The sequence below is a fragment of the Chelonia mydas genome, chromosome 11, assembly GCF_015237465.2.
Source record: "Chelonia mydas isolate rCheMyd1 chromosome 11, rCheMyd1.pri.v2, whole genome shotgun sequence".
NCBI lineage: Eukaryota > Metazoa > Chordata > Testudines > Cheloniidae > Chelonia > Chelonia mydas.
Window position 1 is genome coordinate 22682360 of NC_051251.2, and position 15236 is coordinate 22697595.

General features: G+C 40.8%; 1 protein-coding gene across 3 annotated transcripts in view; it reads left to right on the plus strand.

The window, feature by feature from the left end:
* Positions 1-194: 194 nt before the first annotated feature.
* ARHGAP15 (Rho GTPase activating protein 15) overlaps positions 195-15236 on the plus strand; it is a 441049-nt gene continuing 426007 nt past the window's right edge. Inside the window, exon 1 of one of the 3 annotated variants that reach the window (XM_007057477.4) lies at positions 195-391. The gene's annotated coding sequence lies outside the window, so the exon portion shown is untranslated. Of the gene's footprint in view, positions 392-7235; positions 8013-15236 lie in introns of those variants that run through there. The other 2 variants (XM_037912146.2, XM_037912147.2) reach the window with 2 other exon arrangements.

A 15236-nucleotide genomic window follows, 5' to 3' on the forward strand; every position in this document is an offset into this window, starting at 1 on the left:
CTCAGGGCTTAGCAGCACAATTCCTCCCAGCATTTCCTTTGAAACGGCATATTTACCATCTGCAAAAAATTAATGCTATTCTCTACATTTATAGTAATTTTAGCTGAAAAAAATCTGTTTTTGTCCTATTGTGCTGCCTGTTATCCAAGACGCAAGGTTTTCTTCTATAGACTTTGATGCAAGTGACTTATCAGTACGGTGGTGCTTTGCAGGAAGTGGTTTTTTACTCCCTCTCCCCCCTGCTTTCTTTCTGTCTTTATAAACTGAGGGAGATTAAACCAATTGCACCGTTTAGACATGTGACCTACATGGTTTCCGTTTTTAGAAATAGTTAAACAGTCGCAAGTTGATGGCAGTTGGAGATAAGAAGAAGACGTCCATGATTCTGTAGGTAAGGAACCTTACATTAACCTTAATGCAATTCATGAAGCCTATTGTTAAAGATGTGTGATAAAAGGTATGTTTATATATCCTTTCACAGAGACAATTTTAGACACAAATTTTAATATTTAAATGATTATTTTATTCCTCTTGGCATTATTTGTTAACTTTAGTACTATAAGCATATGGTATAAGCAACTGTGAAGGATGCACAAAAGTATATAGTCATTAAAGGGCCAACACCAGCCCTCAGTTACATTCACACAGCTGTGTAAGTTAGGGCAGAGTTTGGAACTTTATTGTTTGGGGCTAAACTGTTCTGAAAAGGAAGGAGGGAGAGTAAAAAAGCCTTCTCCTCTCTATGGAAGCTAATGCGCTTATTACATGATGGGGTCATGTAGCTCCATGAACGCCAGGAGCTACTGTTACACTATTTGTACTGCAGTGCAAGGACAAGAGACAACTGCAGCCCCTGCAGTCTAATGAGCCAAGTGACTACTCTCTCCTTGTAACACCTCATGTGCAAACCATCCCAAAGGGGGTGAGAAAGAGGCAAGGCTATAACTATTGTCTCCCCTGTCCTGGCTGGAAAGGGAGAGAGGAGAACATTGCACCATTACAAGACCACACTAGCGTGTTTTGGGAAATCTCCCACTGTTAAGTTATCACCATTGCAGCAGCACCTATGATAGCAATAGTGGGAGTGCTAATGCAGATAGAAGACAGGTGTTTTTAAGTCTACATAATAGGGTGGTAAAACATCTGTGCCCTATCTACACTAGTGTTCCTATTATTATCATAATAATGGAGCTGCTTCAGTGGAAATGCAATGGTGGGATACTTCCGGGAAGATGCTAATGTAGACATGGCCTATTGGATGATGCATTATACATGTTCTTTCTGTACTCTGATCTGCTCAGAGCGGGGTTATACTTCCTGAACCACAGTCTCTCCCAGAGCTTCCCTTTGGGCCATATTGCTCTGAATTTCCCTTAAAATGGCGCTGTGTATAAATCTCACAATCTGGCCCTTAATCTTACTCAGAGAAATAACTAATCAGCAAGACGTACACATGACACACTGTTATATTTTAATGATGGTCAGCATTCTAAGATTTCATTTTGTGGGACAATATAACAAAGGTTTGATTTTGGTTACTTTGCATATTATGCAAAACTCAGTCACATTTGTAAATGAGTGCCTTATCACAAAAAATAGCTTGGTTATTTTCTGGAAATTTGGGTCATAGCTGAGAGAAATCATACATGGTTTGAAGTTCCCTTTTGCAATTTGCATACTGACTGTATTGTGTATGGAGGACAGGCTTTTTATTACTGTGATGACAACCCAAAATTTCTGAACTTCTCAGAGACAAAAGCATTCTGTGTATACTAAAGCAGTGAAGGCAAAGACAAGGAACATAGTTTATATAAAAAGACTCTGTATTTGTCTGTTTGATACTTTTAATGTTTACTGTTGCAATGTGCTGTTGGTCATTTGAAATTCACTTTTTTGGAGAGTTGCAAAATTTGTTTGAATTCACAAACTTCTTTTTTTCTTTCTTCCCCCTGTAGTTTAACCCACTTTTCCCAAGGGTAATTCAACTTAAAAACATGTTTTTTTTTCCAGAAAAGAAAGGTCTGTGCTCTGTTTTCCAGATGGAGGTCCCCATCTACCCAATTATACCCTAACCCTATGCTGGTACATATGGGTGCTTATTTGAAATGTGATAGATCATTCTCTCCCACACGTATAAACAGTATCCACATTATCTTCCTATACTTAGAAGCTACTACCATACCGTGATCTCTAAAGTGTGGCAAATGTTTAGGTTGTGATGGTGTCTTCTGCGTATCTTAACACAGCCTCTGTGAGGCTACTACTCCTCTTGCACACAGGTGAATGGAGAATGGATGTGTGAATGGGAACTGACAGGTACCTTTGACTGTGCCCCACTCTCTTCCCACTGTGCTGGCCAATGCAGGTGTGAGGAGAGAAGTAACCAGGTAATGAGCTGGTGTAGATTTTTTCCACTCTGAAGCAAAAAAGGAAGTAGGAGCCAAATTGTGACTTTGGTGTTCTCCTGGGTAAGTATTATTATGTGTTGCCCCCTACTTAGCACTACAGCCACAATCTAACCCACACTATTTTATACAGTTGTAGAGAAGAGTTATATCTGATGCCAAGATTTGTTACTTGTCCCCAGTCATGAATACTAAAGAGAGCGCTCCCAGCCAAGCTTTCAGGCAGTATGCAGTCTGATAAATTCACAACGCTTCACCCCTTTACTAGTTCTTCCAAATGATGTGTTTGCTACACTCTGCATAGATTTTGGAGTTTGATTCAGAGGTGGGGAAGGCCTCTGGACTATTGGAATTACAGGCAACTGATGGACTATCTCCTGTTGGCTGGTCAAAAGCAATGTCCTCTGGGTTCTTTGAGGCTGACCACCTGCAATTCTGATCTTTTCCCATCTTTCTATAAGCAAGTGGTATGACTGTGCCTCAGCCAGGGAAGGCTACTAACTGTTCTTAAACTTGCAGAGATCTATTCCCTCCTCCAGAAACCTTCTCTTGATGCTGGAGTGCTTGCCAGTCATGCACAGAAGAGAGCAGACAATCTGTGAGAATGGACATATGTGTTATCAATGAGAGATTTGAAATGTGGCACCTGTTAAGTTCTCCTGTCTACTCAGCATATATATAATACCTTTTGAGGTGATCATTTTAAAAGACAATTTTGAATATTGTTAGAATGCTGGTGTAATTGTGGAGACACTGGTTGTGGTTCCTTAGTTAAGACTGTGTTCCAGTTTGCACTTAAATGACTTCCTTTTGTATGAAAAGTACAGGGTATTCTCCCCAGACTTACAGGACTTATTCTTTGAATTGAGAATGTACAGTTGTGTATCTCTCAGCCTGGTCTCAGTGGTTCATTCTCTCCACTATCTGATATCACTTCCTGGATGCATCAGAACCTACAGTTTCGTTACTGGTGGAAGTTGTCTATATGAAGCAGCTTTGGTCTTCTTTAAGGTTTTTCTTCAGAGGCAGTGAGCCAGGTTAAGAATATCTGCATAACTTCTGGCCATGCTTCTTCCATGGTATGCCAACTGCCCAAGCATAGTACAAAAGTGATTTTTCTAGTTGCATAATTTGCCCAAATCTGTGCCCTTATTTATCCTGTGATGACCTTGCAACAGCAGCAGATGCTGTTGTGACTATGAGGCCTAATTATAGTAATACCCTCTTAGCAAGGCTCACAGCAGGGGTCTCCGTTACTTCCAGCTTGTTTAGAATGCAGCAGCACATATGCTCTTTGTCTGAGCAATTGTGAACGTGTTATAGCTGCCTTGACTTCTTTAAGTTAGGGGCAGGTTGACACTTCCGGCTTTGAATGCCCTTTGAATGCCCCGGGCTATACTGGGGAGCTCTCTGAACCTCAGTTTGACAGATGTCTACATTCACAAAATATCCACCTTTTAGAGATGCCACTATTGTGTATTGGGTCCACAGGTGATTGTGCCTTTGCTGCATTGAGCACTAGGGTGTGGAACTTGCTCTCCCCCCACACACACCTTGAAGCCCGTCTTGGTCCATCTCTCCCTGATTTTGACAAGCATCTCAATGATTTTTTTTTCCAAAGGTGTATTTTAGAATGAACACTGTTAATCTCCCATTTCTCTCTCCAACCCTCATTATGATATTAGACCCTCTCATTTGCTAGTCTATATGAATTTTAATAATGTGGTTTTTAAGTATGTTTTAGTGTCATGTAGGCCCAAATTGTCAATGCATCTCCTGCTCCAATTAAAGTCAGTAGGGTCTGCAAGTGCCCGGAACATCTGACTCAGGTCAGCAACCCAAATTAGTATCTTTGGAAAACTTAGATCTTTAACCTGTCTGTATCAGTGTTCCTACCTTTACAGCAGGCTTTACTCAGCTGGGTTGTTGTTAGAATTAAAGGGCTACATAACAGATGTTGGTATTATCTAACTGACCTTCTAAGACTGTTTAGGCTCACAAATTACTTGGCAAAATATTAACTAAGGGAGCATATAGGTCCTTTAAAAACACTTTAAAAAACCCAACACTTTAAGCAAGCTCAGGTCATTAGAGATTCCAGAGAAAGTGATGAATGGTTGGTTAAGACACTGACTTATTGTGGTAAAGTAATACATTTTCCCAGCAGAATGGTCTCCCATTTAAGATGGAAGGGTATTAAATACCTGAGCTTCTTATAGCGTTACTTGCAGATACCCTAAATATACCTGAAAATATTTTATTTTTATTGTGGTATGTCAAACTCAGCATCTTATTGTACTAACTAGGCACTTAACAAATGTGTAAGATGACACTGTCCCTGTCCCATGGACCTTAAAGTGTTCCTGGAGTTGGGCCTGGCGCTACTGCAATATCTGTTTTCAGCACTACTGCAATATCATAAGAAGAAAAAAAGATATAAGGCAGACAAATGAAAAGAGAGCAAGCCAAAAAATGTGTTTTAAGTCTGTGCTTGCTCTTGTTCTTGTAATTTCCTTTCCCACCCCACCCTAAGCAAAGCTTGTGACATATGGTACATTCCGTTGCTGAATCAGATATCACACACACAAATTTGTCATTATGTTGCACACAGACACTTAGCACCTATTGCTGTTTGCCAGCTAGCCAGCATGCTGCTAAACTCTCTCTGTCTGGGCAGCAGAGAGGGAACTATAACACATAGTTATAGTGAAAAGAGTGGTCCATGACTTTTGCCACTAATAATAATAATCCCAAACAACAGAATCAGTGCTTGAATCAAAACCATTATTCTGTCTCTGGGACTAGTAAAATAATCATTCCATATAGTAGACCTAGTGTTTGAGCCAAACCCGCCATTCTTATGGCTCCTCTTGACTTTGAGTAGCTCTCACATGGGCCACCTGGTTTTTTTGGATCTGGGTGAGAGGTTGTTTGAGCTTGAATTAGGTCAGCATACCATTGGCCGATGTTATATTTTAGTTATTTTGAAAGAAAAAGAGGAGGAAGTGACAATAGACTAGTTGTTCAAAACTCCTATGACTGCTCTTCTTACAATGTCAGGCAGCACTGACCCTATGGCTGTTCAGAACCAGCCCAAAGGATTTGGGAACAGTACAACTATTAGTACATAGCACCCCCTTCCTTGTGGTAGTCCGTTGGCCTCAATAAAGTAATAAGTGGAGAGGGTCAGGAGGGTTTCTAGCCTAAATAATTGGCTAAAGAAACTGGTCCCCTCCTTCAGTTGATTTTTGCTTTTCCTCTGTGGCTGTTCTCTGAGATTCTCTAGTGCTCCAGTGATACTGGTTTGAGTAGCATGCAGGGATGTTAGTTGAAGAACCAGAAGGTCCTGTAGAGATAGAAGTCAATAAGAGTGGATGACTTTCTCCCTGATTTTTATCATCCTTTTTCATTATTGTACTTTTGGATCTTTATAACATGGTCATTTCTGGAAGGGCAGCAGGATGAGGAGGTGGCACTTCACTAACTATGTCTACACTACCGCGGTAAATCGACCTATGCTACACAGCTCCAGTTACGTGAATAACGTATCTGGAGTCGACATATCATAGGTCGAGTTACTGCGGGGCCTACACCACAGGGGGTCGACAGGAGAAACTCTCCCATCAACTTACCTTGCTCTTCTCGCTGGGAGTAGAGTACAGGGGTTGACTGGAGCGCAATCTGCTGTTGATTTGGTGGGTCTTCACTAGACCGATGGATGGATCTCAGAGTGTCAATCCCGGCTGTAATGTAGATGTAGCTTAAGATGTGGAACTCAAAATAATACATTAATCAAAGTGAAAATAACACATAAATACAAAGTGATAAAAAATGAAAAGGTTTCTTACACTAGCTATATTATGTGTTGTGGTGTAGATACTCAGTGATATGCTGTTACGTACAAACGGGAAGTTGTTTTATTGTTCTTGACAAATATGGTGTCTTTGGATATGTCTGTCACAGTAAAGTAGGACTGGGTATGCATTATGGTCCAGTGATTAGGACACTAACGTGGGACTTGAGAGACTGGAGTGCTGTGAGATCTTCTGATGGAAAGCACTATATAAGAATGAGATATTATTATTTCTTGGGTTCTTCACTTTGTGCTAAGCATGCACATGATTAAAGAATATTTAATATTTTAAACATATACCTCCTTTAAAAATAACTTAAGGTACCATAGGTGTTTCTCCCTTATTGACAACCAGGTGCTTTAGTAATAGCCAGTGATGTCAAGTAAATCGAGGCACAAGAGACTAAACCTCACCAATTAAATCACCTCCCTTGAACAAATCCCCTTTGGGGCAGATGCCTTTCTCCTCCGACCTTCTCTCCAGCAGCATAACGGAGAGAAGTTCAAGGGGTAGGGGAGAAGAGTGCTGTGAAGGAAGAAAGAGCAGCCAGCTTGTAGTCCATTCAGTGCATCATTAGAATGCAAGCTGGGATGGCTGGCAGTGCCCAGATCCTTCACTATGGCAGACCCACGGAGTGCAGAAGAGACAGGGAGAGACCAGAGGGGCTTGCTGGCTTCTAGCCACTAAGGCTGCATTTACAGTTGCTGGTGGGGCTGAAAAAAGTTTGCCCCAAAGAGTGAACAGTTACAGCCCTATTGCAGAGTACTGCCCTCACTTCAGGAACTGCACCAGAGGCCCAATGGGGAAAATCTGAAGTGGGATTGAGGAGCTGGCCAGCTTGTGATTTCAAGAAAACAGTAGGCAGAGGACTGTAACTGGAAAAAAGGAAAGCAGGAGAAGCCTGTTACCAGGCAAGGAGCGAGGAATGTAGGAAATACATCAGTTAGATTCCTGTTGGTTTTTTTTTTTAGGTGGGAAGTGGAAGGCAGGGACCCTGCTCATTTTCAGGAGGAGTAGGAGAGCTGTTCTAGGAGTTATAAATTAGGAGCTACTGTGGACAAGGTGGGATAGGAAGAATTCCAGGTGGGTTAGTTGATTGTGGATTTTATTTGAGATATCAATAATAATTTTGTGTGTGCACAGGGGGGATATTTGGGGTGTATCTAGCTGGCCAAATCCCTATCATTTATTCTGGACACCAACTGCAACTTGTCATAGCATCAGAAAGAAAAACCCTTTGGTTGCATAACCATTTTAAACATTTTTATCATGTTTTTAAATACTTGGGAAAGTTTGTTCTTTTGCCTTTCCCATGCAATAAACTTGGAGCCACCAATCGTACAGGCCTTGTCTTCACTAGGAAAAAAATGAGTTTTTAATCTGTATTAACTAACCTGCTTTGAAGATAGGGCAGTTACAGTTATGATTTTAACCTGTGTAAACTGGTTGAGGCTCCCCCCTTTGGATTTTCCTCACCCAGTTAACAGGTTAAATCTACTGTTGCCTTGTATTCACTTGGATTTTAATAGAGTTTAGTTTAACATGGGTTAAAAACCCACCCTTTTTTCTAGTGAAGGCACAGCTATAGTCAAAATGAAAGTGAAATTTGTGCTAGTACAGTTGTGAAGTCAGAACTTGTACAACCCAGGAAGGTCTTCTTGAGTCACTGGAATACTTACTGCTTCACTCATTTGAAGTTCTTTGGTGCTAGATGTAGAACTGTGAACTTTTCATCATCAGGTGCCTGCTTAAGGTAAGTAGCTATAGTTTGGGTGCTTATCTGAATCTTGCCCAGATAAGTTTTGCAAAATGGTGCTGGAAATATCTCAAACAGGTTTTCTGTGAGATTTCTAGCACTTCTACTTCTTGTTGCCACTGAAACTGTTGCAAAAACAACCTTTCTCCTGGTATTTTATCGGCTCTGATCTGGTCTGGTAGCATGAAGGAAACAACACTTTTTTAAACAATTTAGAATCTCAAAAAAGGTACAGTTCAATATGGGTTTAAAAACTGGTGAAAATTCAAGATTTTTATGACATCCAACTTCCTAGTGAAAAACGTTTCTTATACAAAATGAAAAATTCTCATTTTGCAGTATTCTGGAAACAACATTAAGAAGCATCATATGCAGGAGTAGAGTGAAACTTTTGCATTTAGATCTACTCAGTCTTGTATACACTGGTTAGAATTTCATAATTTTATTTCTGTATTGATAGAGGGTTTTTCTTTCCCTTTGCTACACATAGTTGGAGTATAGTTGGCCTGTAGTAGCTCAAACACTATTGCCCAAGCTGAGCAGTGATAGGAACACATCGATCAGCATTTCTCTAACTCTATCCGGTCTAGCATTAAACTAATTGGATCAATGTGATCCTAGCTCTGCTGCTGACAGCAATTGTTACTGTCAACAGCATAATGGGCAAACAATTTCTAGTTTGTTGAACATCAGCTGATATTTTGCCAGCTGTTTTTGGCACTGAAATAGAGTCAATATTCAACATATCTGGAGTATATTTTATGTAGTTTACGCAGCCTAATAATGGAAATCAGCTTGGTTATGAGTCAAATAGATTAAGGTAAGACATTAAATATGTTGCAAACAGGAAGTACTGTAAGTAGCAGTTTGCATGGGGTGGGTTCTTTTTTTGCAATAGTTCATATTCACGTGGATTCTTTTTATTGCTTGTTATGTTTTTGTAACTTAAGTAAGCCACAAAAGTAATGTAACCCATATAGTACACTTTGAGCTTTGGGTTCTATTTAAAAAACTGAAATATGAAGACCACACATCCCATTTTCAGTAAATGGCGGGGGCGGGGGGTGGGGGAGTAAAGCCTCAGTGATTTTTGTCACATACCGTGATTTTGGACATTAGAAAAATTGTAAAACCCCTGATGCTTTAAAATAACCCTCATATGATGTAACTCAGAACCAAGTGACGTGTGTGCACTGATTTATGCAGTAGTCACTTATAGACATTAAAATTCTCTCTGACCCCATACTCTCTAATGTTCCCTTTGTGCTATATACTAATCCTCTCCCCACTAACCAAGTGTTATGCAGTCCCACAGGGATTGGTGGGGAGGGAAATGGAATCTTCACTTGCCAGGTCACAGAATGCCAGAAAAAGAGCCTGAAGTCAATAAAAGTACGATTGTAGGGCTGAGCATTAGATCTGATTAATTATTGAACTATTTGCTCATCACAGAATCTACCACTACTTGCCTGGTCCCTCAAACGTTTCCCATGCTATCATGGAAGAAGCATCATAGAGCACAGCAGAGACCCTTCCTAATGAGTCTGTCTCTCTGAGTATGTCTACAGTGCAGCTGGGAGCATGCCTTCCAGCCAGGGTACACAGAGTTGCACTCTCTCTGCTCAAGCTAGCATGTTAACAGTAGCAGTGTGGACATTCTGGCATGGGTGGCAGCTCGAGCTAGCCATGTGAGCTTGAACCCAGGGGTCACATGGGCTTAGACTTGAGAGATTAGTCCAAGATGCTGCCTTTGCCGTAATGTCCACACTGCTATTTTTAGCATGCTAGCTGGAGCCGATTTAGCATGACTCCATCTAGCTGGGCTGGTAGGCATGTTTCCAACGGCAGTGTAGAAATAAACTCTGTGGCTTGCTTCTTTTAGGGGCCTATGCACCCATACGTGGCTGGGGGGCAGGTTTTAAGGTTTTGTAGCTGGGACTGCAGTCATAATACAGGTAAGATTCCAGAGTAGCAGAAAGCTGCCCTAATGCAGGACAGGATCTGGGCCTTAGTCCTCTATTTACACCTAGCAAGGGCAGCTATCACCAACATGCTACTATGGGACTATTGTTCACGTCTCTCACCCTGTCCACAGTGTACCCACTCTGTTTTTCTTCCTTCACATCTCCTTTCTCCAAATCCGGAGACAAACTGAACTACAGCTTTTGAAATATACAGCTCTTTTACTGAATTTTCATATTTTTATCAAAACATGTAACAAGAGTAAAAAAAGGTACGCACATGCCACCTACCTAGCTTTGTCTAAATGTAACGCAAAGGAGGACAACAACAAAGCAGTCATTTGGTTTATTGTTCTTTTGTCTTAATTTTTTGGCCACTTCAGATACTGTAAATGAGCCACTAAAACAAATATCTGAATAACAAGCTACAACCAAACTATTCCGGGCAACAAACCACACCTAACATATTTTTAATACTATTGTTACCACACAGGAAATCACTGAATTGAAGAATAACAGTTTGCAAGCTATATTACTGTGTACATTTTAAAACATAAGAGTATGTTGGCACCTACTCTGTGGAACCATAGAAAAAGTGTGGATGTAAGCTATATTCCAGATTGGTGCTTAAGTATGTAGGATGAAATATTGTGCTTTTCTTAAACTTTAGTACAAATACGTAGAATTGTAGATGGTAGAGTTCAAAGTAGAAAAGAAGCAAAAAAGCAGATCAAAATCTTACCCAAAATACTATAACAGACACATAGTTTGACTATGATATATATACACACATGACATTGCCATCTTTGTCTTCGTAGCCTTGTGGAGGAATGGTCAGTTTGTTTTTTCTCTCAAGAAATGTGCTGAGTTAGTGCTTGAGTCTGATCTAATTTCACCCCGGGTGTCTGCTATTGTAACTCCATTGACTTAGGTGGATTCTGTGGTGAGATCAGAATCAAGAAAAGGGTACTTGACTCCTGTAGTCATAATGTATTTTGAACAGATTATAAGCAAACTGTTAAATAGCAACAGAATCCCATAATAACTACAATGTTCTTATTCCAAGTGTAAACCATTAAGGATTTTTCCTGTACTTGTTTATCATGATTGAAAATTTGTATATTTACTTGCCTTGGTCAAATTAGTCTTGATCTGGAAAAAAATATATAAAGTTTTAAAACTGCAAGAGAGAGAGAATGAAAGAAGTTGAAAATAGCCTTCCTATATACTGGAACAGTTCAGAACCTCACAGAATACAGGATTTGGTAGTTTGGGATCTTAAGGCTGCTTAAGGAGAGCGTGGTATGAAAACATTTTATTATTTGTATTACAGTAGTGACTATGGGCCACCATTCAGGATTGGGGCCTCATTGTGCTAGGAACTGTGCAAATATATTCTAAAACATGGCCCCTGCCATATTCTACTGGGGTTTGTTCTTGGCCCAATGCTGTTCAATATCTTTAACAATAATCTGGAAGAAAATATAAAATTGTTGCTTTTAAAAGTTGCAGATGATTCACATTGATAGAGTAGTAAATAACTATGGGAACAGATCAATAATACAGATCCAGCTGTATTGCTTGGCAGGCTGGGCTCATTTGAACAACACATATTTTAATATAGTTACATTTTCATACGGCTAAATGTCAGTCACTCGAGATGGGAGACGATATTCTAGAATGCACTGGCACAGAAAAGGGCTACTGGTTGAATATGAATCCCCAGGGTGATGCTGTAACAAAGAAGGTGAAAGTGATTCTTGTATAAGCAGGGGAGAGTATCAAGAGGAGTCAGGAGGTGATATTACATCTGAATATACCAACAGGGAGACCATTACTGGAATACTCTGTCCGGTTGTGGTGTCAAAACTTCAAAAAGGATGTTGGCAAATTGGAAAGAGTTCAGAAAAGAACTACAATTATGTTTCAAGGTCTGGAAAAGATAATGAGAGACTAAAGAAGCTCAATCTATATAGTTTATCCAAGAGAAAGACAAGAGGTCACTTGATCATGATCTACAAATACCTATATGGAAAAAAAGGTGTGTTACAGATGCTGTTGAATCTGACATAAAAAGACATAAAGAGATCCAATTGTTGGAAGCTGAAGAAAGACCAATTAAAACCGGAAAGAAGGCATATATTTCAACAGTGGGCTTCATTAATTGTTGGAACAAATTGTGAGTTTACAATAAAAAAGGGAAAAACAAAACAAACTTTAGATTATTACTTTCTCTAGTTTTCCCAGTGTATCCTGTCAGCTCATTATCATCTCTTAGATCATAAACTCCTTTGGGCAAGAACTATATTTATCTGTGTCTTTGTAAGAGATATAAGACTCGTTTCTGAACGCTTTAATGAATTTGTCTCCACCTGTAGCAGACTATAAAATGCTGAACAAACTTGACTGCTGATTTGCATAAACAAGGTGCTAGAGTGGCTGCTGTTTTCTGATGATACTACGTTTTGGTTTTAATGTTAAGGAGTTTTTATGCAGGTTGTTTTTCTTTGGTATTTGGTGGAATGTGTTATTGCCTGTTGGTCAACCTAACTTTAAGAGGAATGGAAGAAGACAGAGTCCTTCAAGTGAACAGTAAAGAAGACAGTCCTATGAGGAGGATTGATGCTGATTTTCTTTGTTCACAATATTGGAAGAAAACTGCTTGGCAAAGAAGATATGATAATCCATAACTTGGCGTATACCAGGAGGAGCCAGAAGATACTATGGCTAAAATTTTCAAAAGGGCCTAAGCAACTTAGGAACCTACATTCCATTGAAAGTTATTAGATCTTAGGCTCTTAGTCACTTAGGTAATTTTACCCTAGGTCTATCTGGGGTGAAGGTACTTTATTGGCAAAACTTTTGTCTTTCAGGGGTGTTAAAAAACACACACCCTGAACGAGAGAAGTTTTACCAACAAAAAGCACCAGTCTGAACAGCACTTTGTCAGCAGGAGCTCTCTCCCGCCGACAAACAGCAGCTATACTGTGCGCCTTTTAGAGGCACAACTGTAGCGGCACAGCCAGCAGAGGGGCGGGAAGGGAGTTAGCCTGACTACTGCCAAAGACACTGGGAGAAGCAGGCTATTCTTGCCTCTGTATTTGCATATATCTTCCGTTGCTGTGTGGTCCCTTTCCCCTAACACAGATTTCCTTGTTTGTACAGTCTCCAAGTGCTGGCAAGTGGGGAAGCTCCACCTGTTGAGGGCACCTAGGCAGGGTGAATTTAGTTTTGGTGGAGGGATAACTCAGTGGTTTGAGCATTGGCCTGCTAAACCTAGGGTTGTGAGTTCAATCCTTGAGGGGGCCATTTGGGATCTGGGGCAAAAATTGGGGATTGGTCTTACTTTGAGCAGGGGGTTGGACTAGATGGCCTCCTAAGGTCCCTTCCAACCCTGATATTCTATGATTCTAACTGTGTTATTAAAAGCTGGGTAGTGTAGGGAAAGCCTAAGTTATGGCAAGCTGCCTATGGACTGCAGTGCTGCCCAGAGTCTCTTCAGGGCTGCCTTGCAACATAGCAACATTTGCTTCCCCCACCCATAGCCTCTCCTTACCCCTGAGCTTGTGAGGGAGTCCCCAGAAGAGAGAGTTATGGCTGTCTTCCACTAAGCCTATGCTGGAGGAATCCTCGCTTGGGTGGATAGGGGGCCTTTACACCACTCTGGACCTTTTCTTTATCATATGGGGTAGGAACAAGGATGAGAATCTCACCCAGAAGCACTGTGTAGAATAGTTCTTGATCATAGTTCCTGATCTGTTGTGGCTGAGATGCACTCAGCATGACTCAGGGGAGGGCTTGAATGCTGCTCTAAATTAAAGTGGCTGCAAATGATCCCAGGCCACAATGGCATTCCTTTCCCTCTGCACTAGGAAAACAAGAATTCCATTTAGCAAAAAAGTTTGAGGTTTTAAACCTATTTCCCTTCTACATTGTAATAAAAATCAGACCTTTCAGAATTTTTTTTTTAAAGTTAAGCTTCTGATGTTAGGACACTCACCTGGGATGGGGTCAAGGCCCTGTTCTGAATCAGACAGAGCAAAGACCTGGTTTCCTACATTCCAAATGGCTGCTATGACCCCTGGGCTACTGGCTGTTCGGGGGGTGGAGGGGAGAGGTATGTGCTTTCTTTCTCTGGTTTGCTCAGAAATTCCAACTTGGACCTGAGAAACAAAACAGATAAGTTTCTGTGAAAAGCTTTGGTTTAAACAAATCGGCATTTTCTGACCAAAATACCAAAGTTGTGTTATATAAGACATGTTGGTGTAAGGACAGTTTTGGCTGCCAGCATGGCACACAACGTCCCCAAGACGGCTGAGAATTGGGGCCATAATATTTTTACATTGCCTCTGAAATTGGTGTGGTTCAAATATATTTGTCTTGCTCTAAATCTTGGAGAGAGTGTATCCATGTATTTCCACAGTGACTTCAAGATAGAAATAATTGCTGTTACGGGGTAATTGGGCAGAGGCGATGCATGGAGTGAGGGAGGCATGCATGATCATGTGCCCCCCAAGTTTTTTGTCAGGGTTTATATTTTTATTTTTATTTCTTTTGTGGACAGTGGGCTCAAAATATATGCTCCCCCACTATCAACAGTTACACATCGTCTCTGTAATTGGGCCACCAATGCCATCTGCTCTCTCATAACATGTTGCTATGTGAGCTGTCACCTTCCAGGAGGGAAAATATCTACCAGAGTTGTGCTCCACTCCTTTGGTTTTTGGGGAATGGCGCAAGCGACTACAGGGAACAGGAGAGGCCATGTGAGCCCTGTTCCCCAGCAAGCCTCTGACCTTCAAACACCATTAATCAGATGCCATTAATATTGTCTCCCCATGACTTGCTGTTTCTGTCCATCTCCTAAGCTCTCTAGCTGAATCTCTGCTGCAGAAGGAGGTCATAGTCGTGGTAGAACAGGCTGATAGGGAAGCCTAGCCAAAGTGAAAGAAGGAGGGGAGGGCAGGTGAGAGGTACTCAGGACAGTGAAAAAAGTAACTGGGTGTGTGGTTCCTATCCCTTCAGCCATTTCATTTGTATTTGGTTTGTCTATCTTATCCACTCATTGTAAGCTCCATGGTGCAGAGAGTGTCATCCTATGTGTTTGCTCAGCATCCAGCATGCTTTGAGTCCTACTTTAATACAAATAATGTGAACAGTAATCTTGTTCACTGAGAGCACAAAACTGAAAATAACTAGCAAAAAATTTCAGACCCGGGTCTATGAATTAACGTCCCTCTCCTTTTTCTAGAATAGATAA